The following is a 12381-nucleotide window of genomic DNA, read 5'->3' as shown; positions in this document are numbered from 1 at the left end:
TGCCAATATTTAAAGCTGGAGTTTCTCGCTTTGACAGAAAAGTTTTGTCGATGACTGGCTAGCCAAATAGGTGCTTATAGTACTGATGTTTTTATGGTTTTTTCTTCGCCACCTACTCACCTTTCTCATTTATTCTTAGCTCATACTCTTGGAAGATTTATCAACACTACTTACTCTCTCCTTTTCTGACCAAAAAAAAAAAAACTAACACGCTTAATTTATTAAGGTAACTGGTATAATAATTGTCAAATTTGGATATTACATTCAACTATACCTATTCAGGGCCGGCTTATTCGTCCAGAATTGAAAGCTTGTTCGAAATTTGAGAGGGTTTAGGTAAAAATATTAGGCCCAAAAATAATAAAAATTAGGTTTGTTTTAAAATATAGGTTGGGCTTCGGCTTGAACATTCAAAGCTCGAGCCTGGCCTGTTTTAAAATTTATAATATTTTATATTATGTAATTTAGAATATTATACTAAATATATAATACTATTCTACTGTAAATAGGGGTGAGTAAAATCTAATTCGATTCGAAAAACTCGATAAAAAATTAAAATTTTGAATTAAACAGTTCAAATTATTTGAGTTAATCAAGTTATTCAGATCAACTCGAATAAAAATTTAAGTTTTTCGGTTTAACTCGAATATGAATTATACAATTCTAGTTATCCAAAAATCTGAATAAGAAAAGACAAAACTACGTCGTTGAGCTATGAACACTACTTACTCTCTCCTTTTCTGACAAAAAAAATAATAACACGCTCAATTTATTAAGGTAACTGATATAGTAATTGTCAAATTTGGATATTTCATTCAACTATATCTATTTAGGGTCGGGTTATTTCTCTAAAATTGAAAGTTCGTTCAAAATTTGGGAGGGTTTAGGTTAAAATATTAGACCTGAAAAATAGTTTTTAAAAAAATAGGTTTGTTTAAACTATGGTTTGGGCTTTGGCTTGAACATTCAAGGCCCGAGCCCGGCCTGTTCTTAAATTTATAATATTTTATATTCCGTAGTTTAGAACATTATACTAAATATATAATACTATTCTACTATAAACATTAAAATAATGTTAAGATGACGATGACTGTATATAAAATTTTAATAAATAAAAATTTTATAAATTTATTAAATATTAAAATAATATAATATAAGTATATTTTTTAAAAGTTAAAAAATTAATATGTGAGTGTCTAAAATGAGTTTAGGTTAATCTTTTGTAAATATGGGTAGATTTGGGCAAAATTTTAAGCTTATATTTCTGATCGAGCAAAGATTAGACAAATATAAAATATGTTAATATCATACTTAGACCCGATCCAACTGAACCCAAAATTGTGTTAAGTTAGAAAATCAAATATTATATTAAGAAAAAAAATTAAAAATTAGTAAAAACGAATTACGGCTACATAGGGAAGCAATACATCAGTCTCACCCAATATATATCGTTTTTATTCATTTTTTTGAACAAGTGTTGGGACACTTTTTGGCTACTCCTGCACTAAAACGGGCCAACTCAATACTCCTTTTTCTTTTTCCTTCTTTCTCCACGTTTCACAAAAGTTTTCTGTCTTTCTCTTTTTCTTTTTCCAATATTCAACGGGTTCAACTCATGGTCGAGTCGAGTCAAGTCATAATATTAATATATATTAATGTTTGTTTAAATTTAGCTTGATTTAAAATTTGACTCTAAAATTTTATTTAAACCTACTAATATTTATAAAAGATCAACTCAAATCTATTTTAAGCACGTTCATATTATTTTTGTTTTTAAAAAAATATTTATGTTATATTATTTTAATATTTAATAATTTCATACGTTTTTTATTTATTGAAATTTTTTATATAGTCATCTTAACATTATTTTAATATTTACATTAAAGTAGTATTTTGTATTTAACTTAAGTTCATTTTTAATGTGTTCTAAATTACATAATTTATAAAAATAACTTAATATAAAGTATTAAAAGCTTAAAACGGGCCGACTCGAGCCGGGCTTAAGCTTTGAATGTTTAAGATCAAGCCCAACCCACATTTTAACTAAGTCTGATTTTTTTGCCCAAATCTTCCCAAATTTTAAACGAACCTTCAGGCCTAAACGAATAACTTGACTCATGAACAGCTTTATATCCAATGTTACATCATTTATAACAAGAAAAAATAAAACTCCAAACTTTGACTTGGAATCCCAAATTAATAAAATGATTTTTGTAGTGAGTATAATTAGTTGTTTTTTTCACTTGGATCATTGTCGATTGAACTTTAATTTAGTTGATTTCATTACTATTACAATAACTACAAGGACATGGGCCCTAACGTACTTTTATTCATCTTTTCCTTTATTTTAAGGATGAGAAAAAGTTATCGCTACAAATAGACTTTGTATAATAAAAAGTTTAAAATTGTAATGGAATAAATTATTTAAGTATGCCTCAAATAAAAATTCAACACGAATGTCTCGTATAAATTAAATCTAAGTGTTTTATTATTAACTCAAACTCAAATTTAAACACAAAATTTCAACTTAAATTTAAAATAAAATGAAAATGAAATTATTATTTTACTAAATAAACATGTTTAACCCAATAAATTCAAATAAATTAATTTTTTTTAATTTGAAAACTAAAAAATGGATGAATCCTAACCGAGTTAGGAGCATCTTTTCAGCTTGAGTTTGGCTTGGCATGTTAGTGGGAAATTAGTACAAAAGAAATGGTTACACGTGTCGTTGTCCAATTGGAGAAGGACAAAAATTTTGTAAGCCCACCTTCCCGTATTTCCTCCTCCTTTCTCATCTATATTTATTTTAATTTTTTCCTTAATAAATTTATTATAAATTTCGATTATATTTATTTTTTATTTAATATTTAAAATTATTCATAATCTTTCTTAATTTGGTAATACATTTTAGTATATTCAAATTTATATCTTTCTACATTAACAATAATACTTATATTAATCAAATATCTGTAACTAATACATTTCAACACACTCAAACTTACAACTTTCTACGTTAATATTGTTTCGATTAATGCTCTACCTTCTATACATACATATATTAATCAAGTGCATCAGCATATAAATTTTGACTTTTGTTACCACTCCTTAATTCAATATCATACTTTCTTAACTTGGATGCTTTATATCATTTTCACATAATTTAAAATGTTTTACATTTCCGATAATTTTGACTTTCATATATATATATATATATATGTTGTCTTATTGACTAGTATGATTAAATTCTGAGTCAAATTGGATTAGACTTAAATGAAGTAAAAATTTTTAAATATTTTTTTTATTTACAAAATTTAAAGGGATAAACCAAATTCTTTTAAAAGAAATTAAAATAAAATTATAAAATTTTTAGGATCCTAACTTTCTTTTTTGCTAAAAAAAAAAGCTTAAAAGGAAATTTTTCATTAATCAAATAGTTAAAAGACTTAAATTAGATAATTTATTATTATCACCAAGGGATGAAAACTTGTAATTTGATGGGTTTTATTAAAAAAAAAAACTAACTGTTATCACTCACTCTACCAAACCCATATTTTGTCTTTAACTTGCATTAAAGGCTTCGTTTGTTTCATTAAAAATAGTTTTTGGAAAAATATTTTTGGAGAATGATTTACTTTTCTGGAAAAGCTAGTATTTTATGATTTTTGATAGATTTCTTGAAAATATTTCATAGAATTTGTTTTCAATGAAACATACATAGATTTGAGATTTATGATAAGTAGTGAATTGATTACAAAGTGATATTAAGATAAAATTATAGTAAATAATGAATCTTCTTGATGTTAAAGATTAAATTGTAAAGTTTGTGAAATTTATAATTGAAACAAGAGAAGTAATATGCATGAAAATTTGTTATGTGAAATAAGATATTATAATGAATTATTTGATTAAAGTGCTTATATGGTGAAAAATAAATTACATGGTAATAGGGACTAAATTGAAAAATGTACAAAAGTTTAAGTGTGAAACAATTTAATATGTGAATAAAAAAATTATGATAAAAGTTTAATAAATGTGTTATGAGATGAAAAGTATTGTAAAGTGAAATTGTGAAAAAATATGAATTTTTTATGATGACAAGGACTAAATTGTTAAACTTGAGAAAATATATGGATGAAATAATAGAAGTGAAATACATAGAAATTTGATATGTGAAACAAGATATTGAGATAGATTATGTGATTAAAGTGTAATAAGAAAGAAAATTGCTTTAATGTGATTAATTAATGAATATTGAACTTTTACAACAAAAAGGGGCTAAATTGAAAAATTATGAAAGTTTATAAGAAAATATTTGATAATTGAAGAATGTAATAGAGAATGTAACATTCCAGTGCTTTGACTTGATGTTCGAGTTGCGTATGGGGGTGTTATAGTCAGAGGCGAACCTAGTGGGGCTAGTAGGGGACCGGCCCTTCAAAAAAATGGATACTTTTCCATTTTAGTCCTTTAAAATTTTTAAAATATTAAATTAGTAAAAATAAAATTGCACTTTGACTCTTTAAAAATGATAAAATTTTAATTTAATCATTTAAAAATTACAGTTTTACTATCATAAAAATTATAATTTAATTTTGACTCCCTAAAAATATTTTTTAATTTCCCCATAGAACTTTATCAGTTTAAAAATATATTACGAAAAAAATTTAATAAGACATTTTACATAAATAAGAGAGGTTGATGATAGGAAACAAACATCGGAAAAGACCGGAATCTAAATTCATATGCAAACTCAATCATTTATCTAGTTTGCACCAAGTGAAGTACAGTACATTAAACTTTAAAATATGCACACACATATATATGTAATAACAAAAGCTAACTTCATGATCTCTCTTTATTACCATCTGAACATCAAAGAAAATATGAACCGATTTCAGCTTTTCTCCCTTCTTCTCATCATTCTCCTCCTCTTCACTCCCACCCTTCGAGAAGCGAATCAAAGGAACGCCACCACCGCCACATCGGACCACACGTCAACCAAAGACGGCAGACAACCAAGGCAACGGTACCAAGTTTCGATCGGCCAAGCCAAGCAATTGGAGGAGAAGCGTAGAGTTCCAACAGGTTCAAACCCATTACATAACAAGCGATGATGCTCCCAAAAAAAATGAAAGAATTTCTTCCTTTTCCTATTCCAATTATATATATAGTTTTTTGGATGATTTATGTGAAAACCTCACAAAATTATATAACTGGTGCAGGCAGGAACATCTAGGGATATTGTATAGCAGGTGAACATGAATGTTGTTCTTTTTTTTAGAATCAACACATCTTTGCATGTTTATGATTTCCAGGCTTTACAAATTTAAACTTAGTATTATTTCAGAGAAGTAAATCAGCTGAGATGCATATGTATGAAAGTAGTTTTACTTTTACCATGAAAGGGGTTGGAGCAGTTTGGTTTACTATAAAAAACCAGTACCTGGCAATGACTGTAGTTTGAAAAGGTCCATTTGTTTGAAACCAAATTTGTGAACCCAATGAGTTTTCTAGGAGACTGCCACTATGAGGGAATATTATTATAATGTTTGCAGCTTTTTATATCATCCATCCCATCATCATCTTTGGCACTGAATTCTATTTTGATTTGCAATTCAGTCCTTGACTTTTTTTATTATTAAAAATACTGGCACCCCCCCTAAAAAAAATCATAATCCATGCTTAAATGAGTAAATCACCCACATCTTGTTTTGAAGTTATAGTCTGAAAATGACATAAATTGAATGATATGGATGGACAGTCTTAGCTAGTCCACTCAATACCTTGCTGTCTCACAGACCAGGTTTTAATGGCTGTTTAATTGCCCCCATAGAGATATGTATATTTTTAGACAACCACCACGTACTTAAATTTTTTTTTTTCAGATAACATCCATGTACAGTACAGAATGGAATATTTTTTGTTGCTCTGTTGAAGTAACCATGTTTAAAAATATGGAAGACTGATGAACACGAATCTTACTATGAAATGACAGTGATATTGCTACAAGCTGTAGCAATGCATGGGAAACAAGGGTTCAACCTAATCAATTAACCAGCCCTTAGCCCTAGCCACCAATCCAAGATACGAAGACGTATGCCCCACTTCACGTCAGTGATGCTATATCACCTTAACCAATGTTCTCTGGGTGTCCATTAGTGTTTTAAGTACACAAGATTCCCCAAGGAAAAACCTACACAGGAGTCTTCTCTAAACAATCAATAAACCCTAAAGTTTTATTTTAGGGTTGTCAACAGAGAATGATTCCATGGTTGGCTATTTTAGTTTGGTAAAGGAAGAGCAAAGGAAGATACCTTCTTCGATGGACTTGTCAAATTTTAAAATGTACCTTTAATTAACCGTTAAAATTCTTTCATTAAAATGTAACAGTTGTTACATGGTACCAAGTAGGTGAAAGCAAATTTCGGTAAAAACCAAGAAACCTGACTAACCGAATCAATCGGACAAATCGAATACTCTCCTCTAACACCAATTGAACATCAATTTCTCATTAATCCCAACCTTTCATTGCTCAAATTTTTTAAATTATTTGTCTAAACCCGAGTTACTTCTTTTATTTTTTTTCCCAAAATCTGTCTACATGAATTTATTTTAATGGTGAGTTATTTTTTAATTTTAATGTTAAATGAATTATAACAAATAGGGTCAGGGGTTGACAAGTGTTCTATAGGCGTATAGTAAAATATTTTAAAAAAAGAAGATACGTGATAATTTTTTAAAACTGCTTGTGGAATAAAAAAAAGTACACTATCAATATACCAAATTCTAATTCATATTAAAAATTGAACATGGCATTATAATTAAAAATACATTTAGTATAATTATATTTTGGCCCCTTAAATTGAGTAGAATAATATTTTTTGACAAATTATGCCTCATGGCATCCTATTATTGGTCCACGTATTTAGATATTTCAAATTTTAGCATTGTTAATGCGGGATACCACATTGATGGATAGAATTTAAGTTTAGGTACCAAAGTAGACATTTTGAAAGTAGATGTATCAAATTAGAATATTTGATAAAGTACATGGGTCATTCTTGCCATTATCTTTTTTAAAAATTTAAAAAATATTTTTTATGAAAAAAAGAAAAGGTTTGAATATTTCAAAAGTTCATGTACTTTTTTGAAATTTAAAATTTAATCATTGTACATTAATGTTGAGACATTGAGTCCCGTATTTTTAATTTAAAAATTTGATATTTTTGTTTAATTTTGCATTTATAAAGAAAATATAATAACTTTTTTATCCCTCAATATCTACAATTTTTGTTAATTTTATACTTACTCTTTAGATAATATTTATAAAAAATTATTTTTAGGATTTTTATTGAAAACATAGAAAAATTTTAACTTTTTTTTATGATATTATGTAGTTTTGAGGAGTAAGGATTGAATTGATAAAAAATTGCAACAATTTAGAGTTAAAAAAAATTTATTCTACCTTTTTATAATTAAAAAATTGGATGAAATAATTAAAATTTTCAAATAAACACTAAAATTTAAATTCCATAAGGTTACAGAGACCTCTAAAAGAAATTCATTTGAAAAATGTTGGAATTTTAGATTGTTTTGTTTAAGGGCCCTGAAGCGTTGCATGACTAATGGAAGGTAGTAAAGGCTTTAAGTCTAGGCTTAGCACTACCAACACAATGGGCTTTAGTTAGTATTAGCTTACACTAGTGGCAATTCAACTACACAAGCACTTTTTTTTTTATTTAAAAATGGAAACCCAATTTTGTACATTTATACACAATTTTGTTTCTATTAAAAAATTACTTGAGTATTAAAAAAATATACTCTATTCTAATTGAGTTTTAGCTCAATTGACATGGATATTGTTACTAATGCAGGAGGACATGGGTTTGAGTGTGTTGAAGCGTATTATCCTTTTATTTATGGATTGGAGAGGGACTATGGGTAGTTCTAAGCAATTGCATAAAAAATAACACAGATATGATCAAGATCTAGAAGAACAAATATCTGAATTTCGTGACCTAAAAATATTATATAGCAAACACTAAGATTTAGATTCTTTTTATGAAAATGGAATAAATGTAATGGATATGTATCAATTTCTTGTGCAGCAAATCAATGGGAAGACATAAAGGGAAAGAAGAAAGAGATAAGAAAGAAGTTGAGCTGACCAAGCCAAGATGGAGGTATCTTAATGAATAGGCCAATAATAGGGACCATCTCAAGCAAAATTGACAACATGACATTAATATAACATAAAAAATAATTGAATGTATAGAAAGAATGAATAAATGTTTTGAAAACTAAATGGTAACATTATGTAGGAATAGAAAATTTATTGAGATTGATTTGTTCCCATCTCACTAGTATGGTAGTAAGGTGCCATGTTAGGAGTAGGCTTCAATTTATCCAAATTGGCCCAACATGCCTTCAACATGTCATTTTCTTCTTCACTAAAAGTAAATATAATGGCCCATGGCTGTTGCTTAATTGTGTTTGTTAATAATTTTTCATACTCATGAAACCTATCTTTTTAAGGGGTTAACAAATAATATTCCAAATAATATAACTATAATCAAAATCAAGTCGGTACAAAGCATAATCAAGCTAAAAATTGAAATATGTCTAGATCTAGATCAAAATAAATATAGATAGAGTCTACACATGATGAGATTTAAATTTAAAATAAATATGAAATATAACACGCACATAATATTTAAGCATGATAAAATTCAAACTTCAAACGCCAAAGTTCTCAAAACCACTTGATTTGGCCGTTTAGATCAAACAAATGATAATTATGATATGAATATATATATATATATATATGTGGTAATGAAGAGGAAGACTTTAGCCATGATTATTTGTATTGGGAAGAAAGATGGAGCATATAAGAAGATGAAAGAGGATAGAGAGGAAGAGAGACCATGAGGAACTAATGGATTAAAAAATATATTTTTATTAATTAAATTAAATTTTAATAAATATATGTTTTTAAGTAAAAAGGGATTTAAGAAATAAATTTTATGAAAATATAAAAGCCACTATTTTGCATTCTTCAATTAGGTGATTTTTTTTAATCTTAGTTAATTTTTTTTTACTGAAAATCATAACAAAAAGATACTTTGGGCATCAAAATAGATAAAAGAAAATATTAAGTATCAAAGTGACAAAACATGTATATTTTAGAAACTAAACCGTTAAATAAGCTTTTAAAAAACATTAATTGCACCGATCAATATACTACAATTGTCAAACCACTGACAAATATACTTAATAATGGAGTAGCCTTGGTGACCAAGCATTATCTTTCCATATGGGGTCTCTCGTATCTATCCTCGCATCTTCGTTATTTTCAATCTCATATTTGTCACTTTCTCCATTACTAAGACATTAAACTACTTTAAGTATCAAAAAAGCATTCCTAAGCACAAACTCGAACACCCCTTAACTTACTTTTATCTCGTAGGAACTCAAAAAATATTTGAATCTATCTCCAAACTTGATCATCCCCAAAAATAATTGAAATAACTATGTTATTTAAATAATTTTTTTAAAATATTTGTAAAAAATATATATTCACAACACCCCCATGTAAATCCAAATAAAGTAAAATGATAAGTAGTTTATAAAATGGTCCTAAAAAATGGTGATCAAATGAGGGGAAAACAAGTAGTGGGTTTAGCTTTTAAAGCGCACGAGGGAGCATGTTCTATTGTCAAAAAGTCTATACTCTAAAACTTAATTTCTTCTTCCTAACTATATACACACATATTTTGTTGGGGAGAAAAAAAATTAGGACAACTATATATGAACAAACGAAAATGGTCCATCCTTTACGCCCTAATGTCTTTTCACATGTTACCCCAAAAAATAATGTTGTTTCACATGATATCTATAATATATTTAGACTTATATCAATCAAATAGTTCATCACATTCACTCTATTATAGCTCGATTGGGGTTCGAGTGCGCTGAAGCGCATTATCCTCCTATTTTTAAGTTGGGGTTGGGGAGGAGTTATGGGTAGTTTTAAACATTGTATAAAAAAAACAGATATTATCAGAACCTATAATGAGATTATTAAAAAAAAAGTATTATATTTGGCTAAATTTGATGAAGAAATTTTATTTTATAAATCTTATTAACGAGTGCAAAAAAGGAGGAGGTTTTTAGGTACAAATTAATATTTTTTACTCCAAAGCAATAAGCTATTAATTTAATATAAATGTGTTATTAACTTATTATAAATAAATTATTAATTAATTTTAATGGATTGAATTTGATTGATATTGTAATAACTCAAAAGACGTGAGTTTGAATTTACTCAAATTTATCTTGTCTTCCACTTTAGAGATTAATTAAACATTTTAATAATAAAAAAATGTTCATTTTAAGAAATATAGGTGGCCTCGGTAATACAACGTGATTTTAGGGGTATAATTGTTAAGAATGTAATATTAAAAGTTTGAAACATATGAAAAAAATATATTAATATGTTTGTTTCATTGAACGCTATATTAAAAATGTAACGATAATTTTTGAAATTAACCCGATCAAATAAAATATAAGTTTTATTAATATTAACATTTTCAAAATATATTTATTATTAGCAAAGTAGTATTAATAAACATATAATTCAGTCTATTTATTTTTAAATAATATTAATTTATTTCTAAATTAATATATGATTAAATTTAAAATAATATATGATTAATATATGATTTTGTAAATAAAAATAATGCATAAAAATAATAAATAAATAATAACTAATGAAAAAAAAGAAGATGATTTTATCTCAAAGTAAATGTTAGGGGCAAAGCCAAAATTTTTTTAAGTAAGGTCAAAATATAATTTATTTTTATTAATTTAAAATTTTAAAAGATATAAATAAAAGTTTTTCTATTTTAAGTACGATGACACTGCGAGCCCCCTGAATACGCTCCTTCACTTTTCAACTGTATTATTCATTACTTTTGTACCATTATTCAAATAAATGACATTAAAACTACATTGGGGACACCGAGGGTTTGATTTGGTAAAATTAAGTTTTAGGCCATTAAATATTTTAAAATTATAACTAATAAATTGATAGAATTTGTTTGGCCCCCAAAAATTTACAAGTCACTTCTTGACTTTCTAATATAAAATTTTTGGCTGCACCCTTTATTATTTATACATTTTTAATATATTTTTACTTCAAATTAATGACTATGGGATCAGAATGAATGTTTTTAAACTATAAATTTATCATTTATTCAATCTCATTAAAATAAAATACTTAATTTTGCGGAACTCCGAATTCAAATAAAATATCGATTTGAAAAACAAAATTAGAGCTTATGTCACTGTTTTACTCTTAATTTTTTTTTTGTTCGGATAGTTTTTTAGGATGAATATATGATATGTGCTCTAAGGTTATTAAAAGTGAAGAGGGTTGATTAATTGATACACTAATCTGAAGAAAGAGGTTGAACCAGTTGATCCACGAACAAATATGAACTAATTAAGTTAGGTTTATCTATTTTTAATAAAAGTAGATAATTAAAGATGTGATAAATTGGAGGACGAAAAGAGTAAAAAAGAAATAAATGAAATAAGATATTAGGGAAACAAGTGGCAGCATAGCTTCCACCAAACAATTAATACCATTGTATTATTTATTTTTCAAAGTAAGTTCCGGTCCCCTACTTTGATCCTTAATTTGTCTCCAAAACTTTATACCATCAAAATCAACCCCTTATTTTATTAAAATATATAAATGAATATAGGATATTTTATAAGAGTAAAATAATAATTTTAACAGTTTCATTATAGGTTCTGTTCTTTTTTTATATAACGTCTAAAATTATCTATGATCTCTCATTAACTCATACACAGAAGGATAATGTATTTCAGCGCACTCGAACTAAGATTCAACCGATCACATATTTATATTTTACTATTTGTAAATTTATGTTGAGAATTAACAAAATTATTTGTAAATGTATTCTTGCTTTTAGATTTATATTCAAAATATTATTTCTTTATATAAAATTTAATTTATTATAATTCGAAAATCCTCTTCTATTTAACATATTTATTATTATAAAAAAGTTAATATATTGCATTAACATTTATGCACCGAATTTGAGTGTGACAGCTTTGAAATCTTTAATATATAAACCAAACCCCTATCAAACATAGAAATAAAGGTACGAGTGTATTGAATTTAGATGTTGGACAAAAATTGAATTGAATTGTTTAATTCGGTTTTTTATTTTTATTTTTTAAAAATTGAAATTAAAATTATATAAAGTAAATATTGAAATATCTGAAAACGATAGTTGTTCGACGGTTTTCACTTAATTTGGTTTTTGTAAAAAAAAATTCACATATTGT

The 12381-nt window shown here is 26.5% G+C and overlaps 1 long non-coding RNA gene across 1 annotated transcript; it reads left to right on the top strand.

The window, feature by feature from the left end:
• The first annotated feature begins 4653 nt into the window (after positions 1 to 4653).
• On the top strand, positions 4654 to 5429 carry LOC121204933 (uncharacterized). The gene is made up of 2 exons (XR_005900072.1): positions 4654 to 5088; positions 5226 to 5429. It is a non-coding gene; the product is annotated as an uncharacterized lncRNA (long non-coding RNA).
• The last annotated feature ends 6952 nt before the right edge of the window (positions 5430 to 12381 follow it).

The sequence above is a fragment of the Gossypium hirsutum genome, chromosome A08 (genome assembly GCF_007990345.1).
Source record: "Gossypium hirsutum isolate 1008001.06 chromosome A08, Gossypium_hirsutum_v2.1, whole genome shotgun sequence".
In the NCBI taxonomy this organism is placed as follows: Eukaryota; Viridiplantae; Streptophyta; class Magnoliopsida; order Malvales; family Malvaceae; genus Gossypium; species Gossypium hirsutum.
The sequence above is the reverse complement of the archived record's forward strand: the minus strand, read 5'-3'. Positions and strand labels throughout refer to the sequence as shown.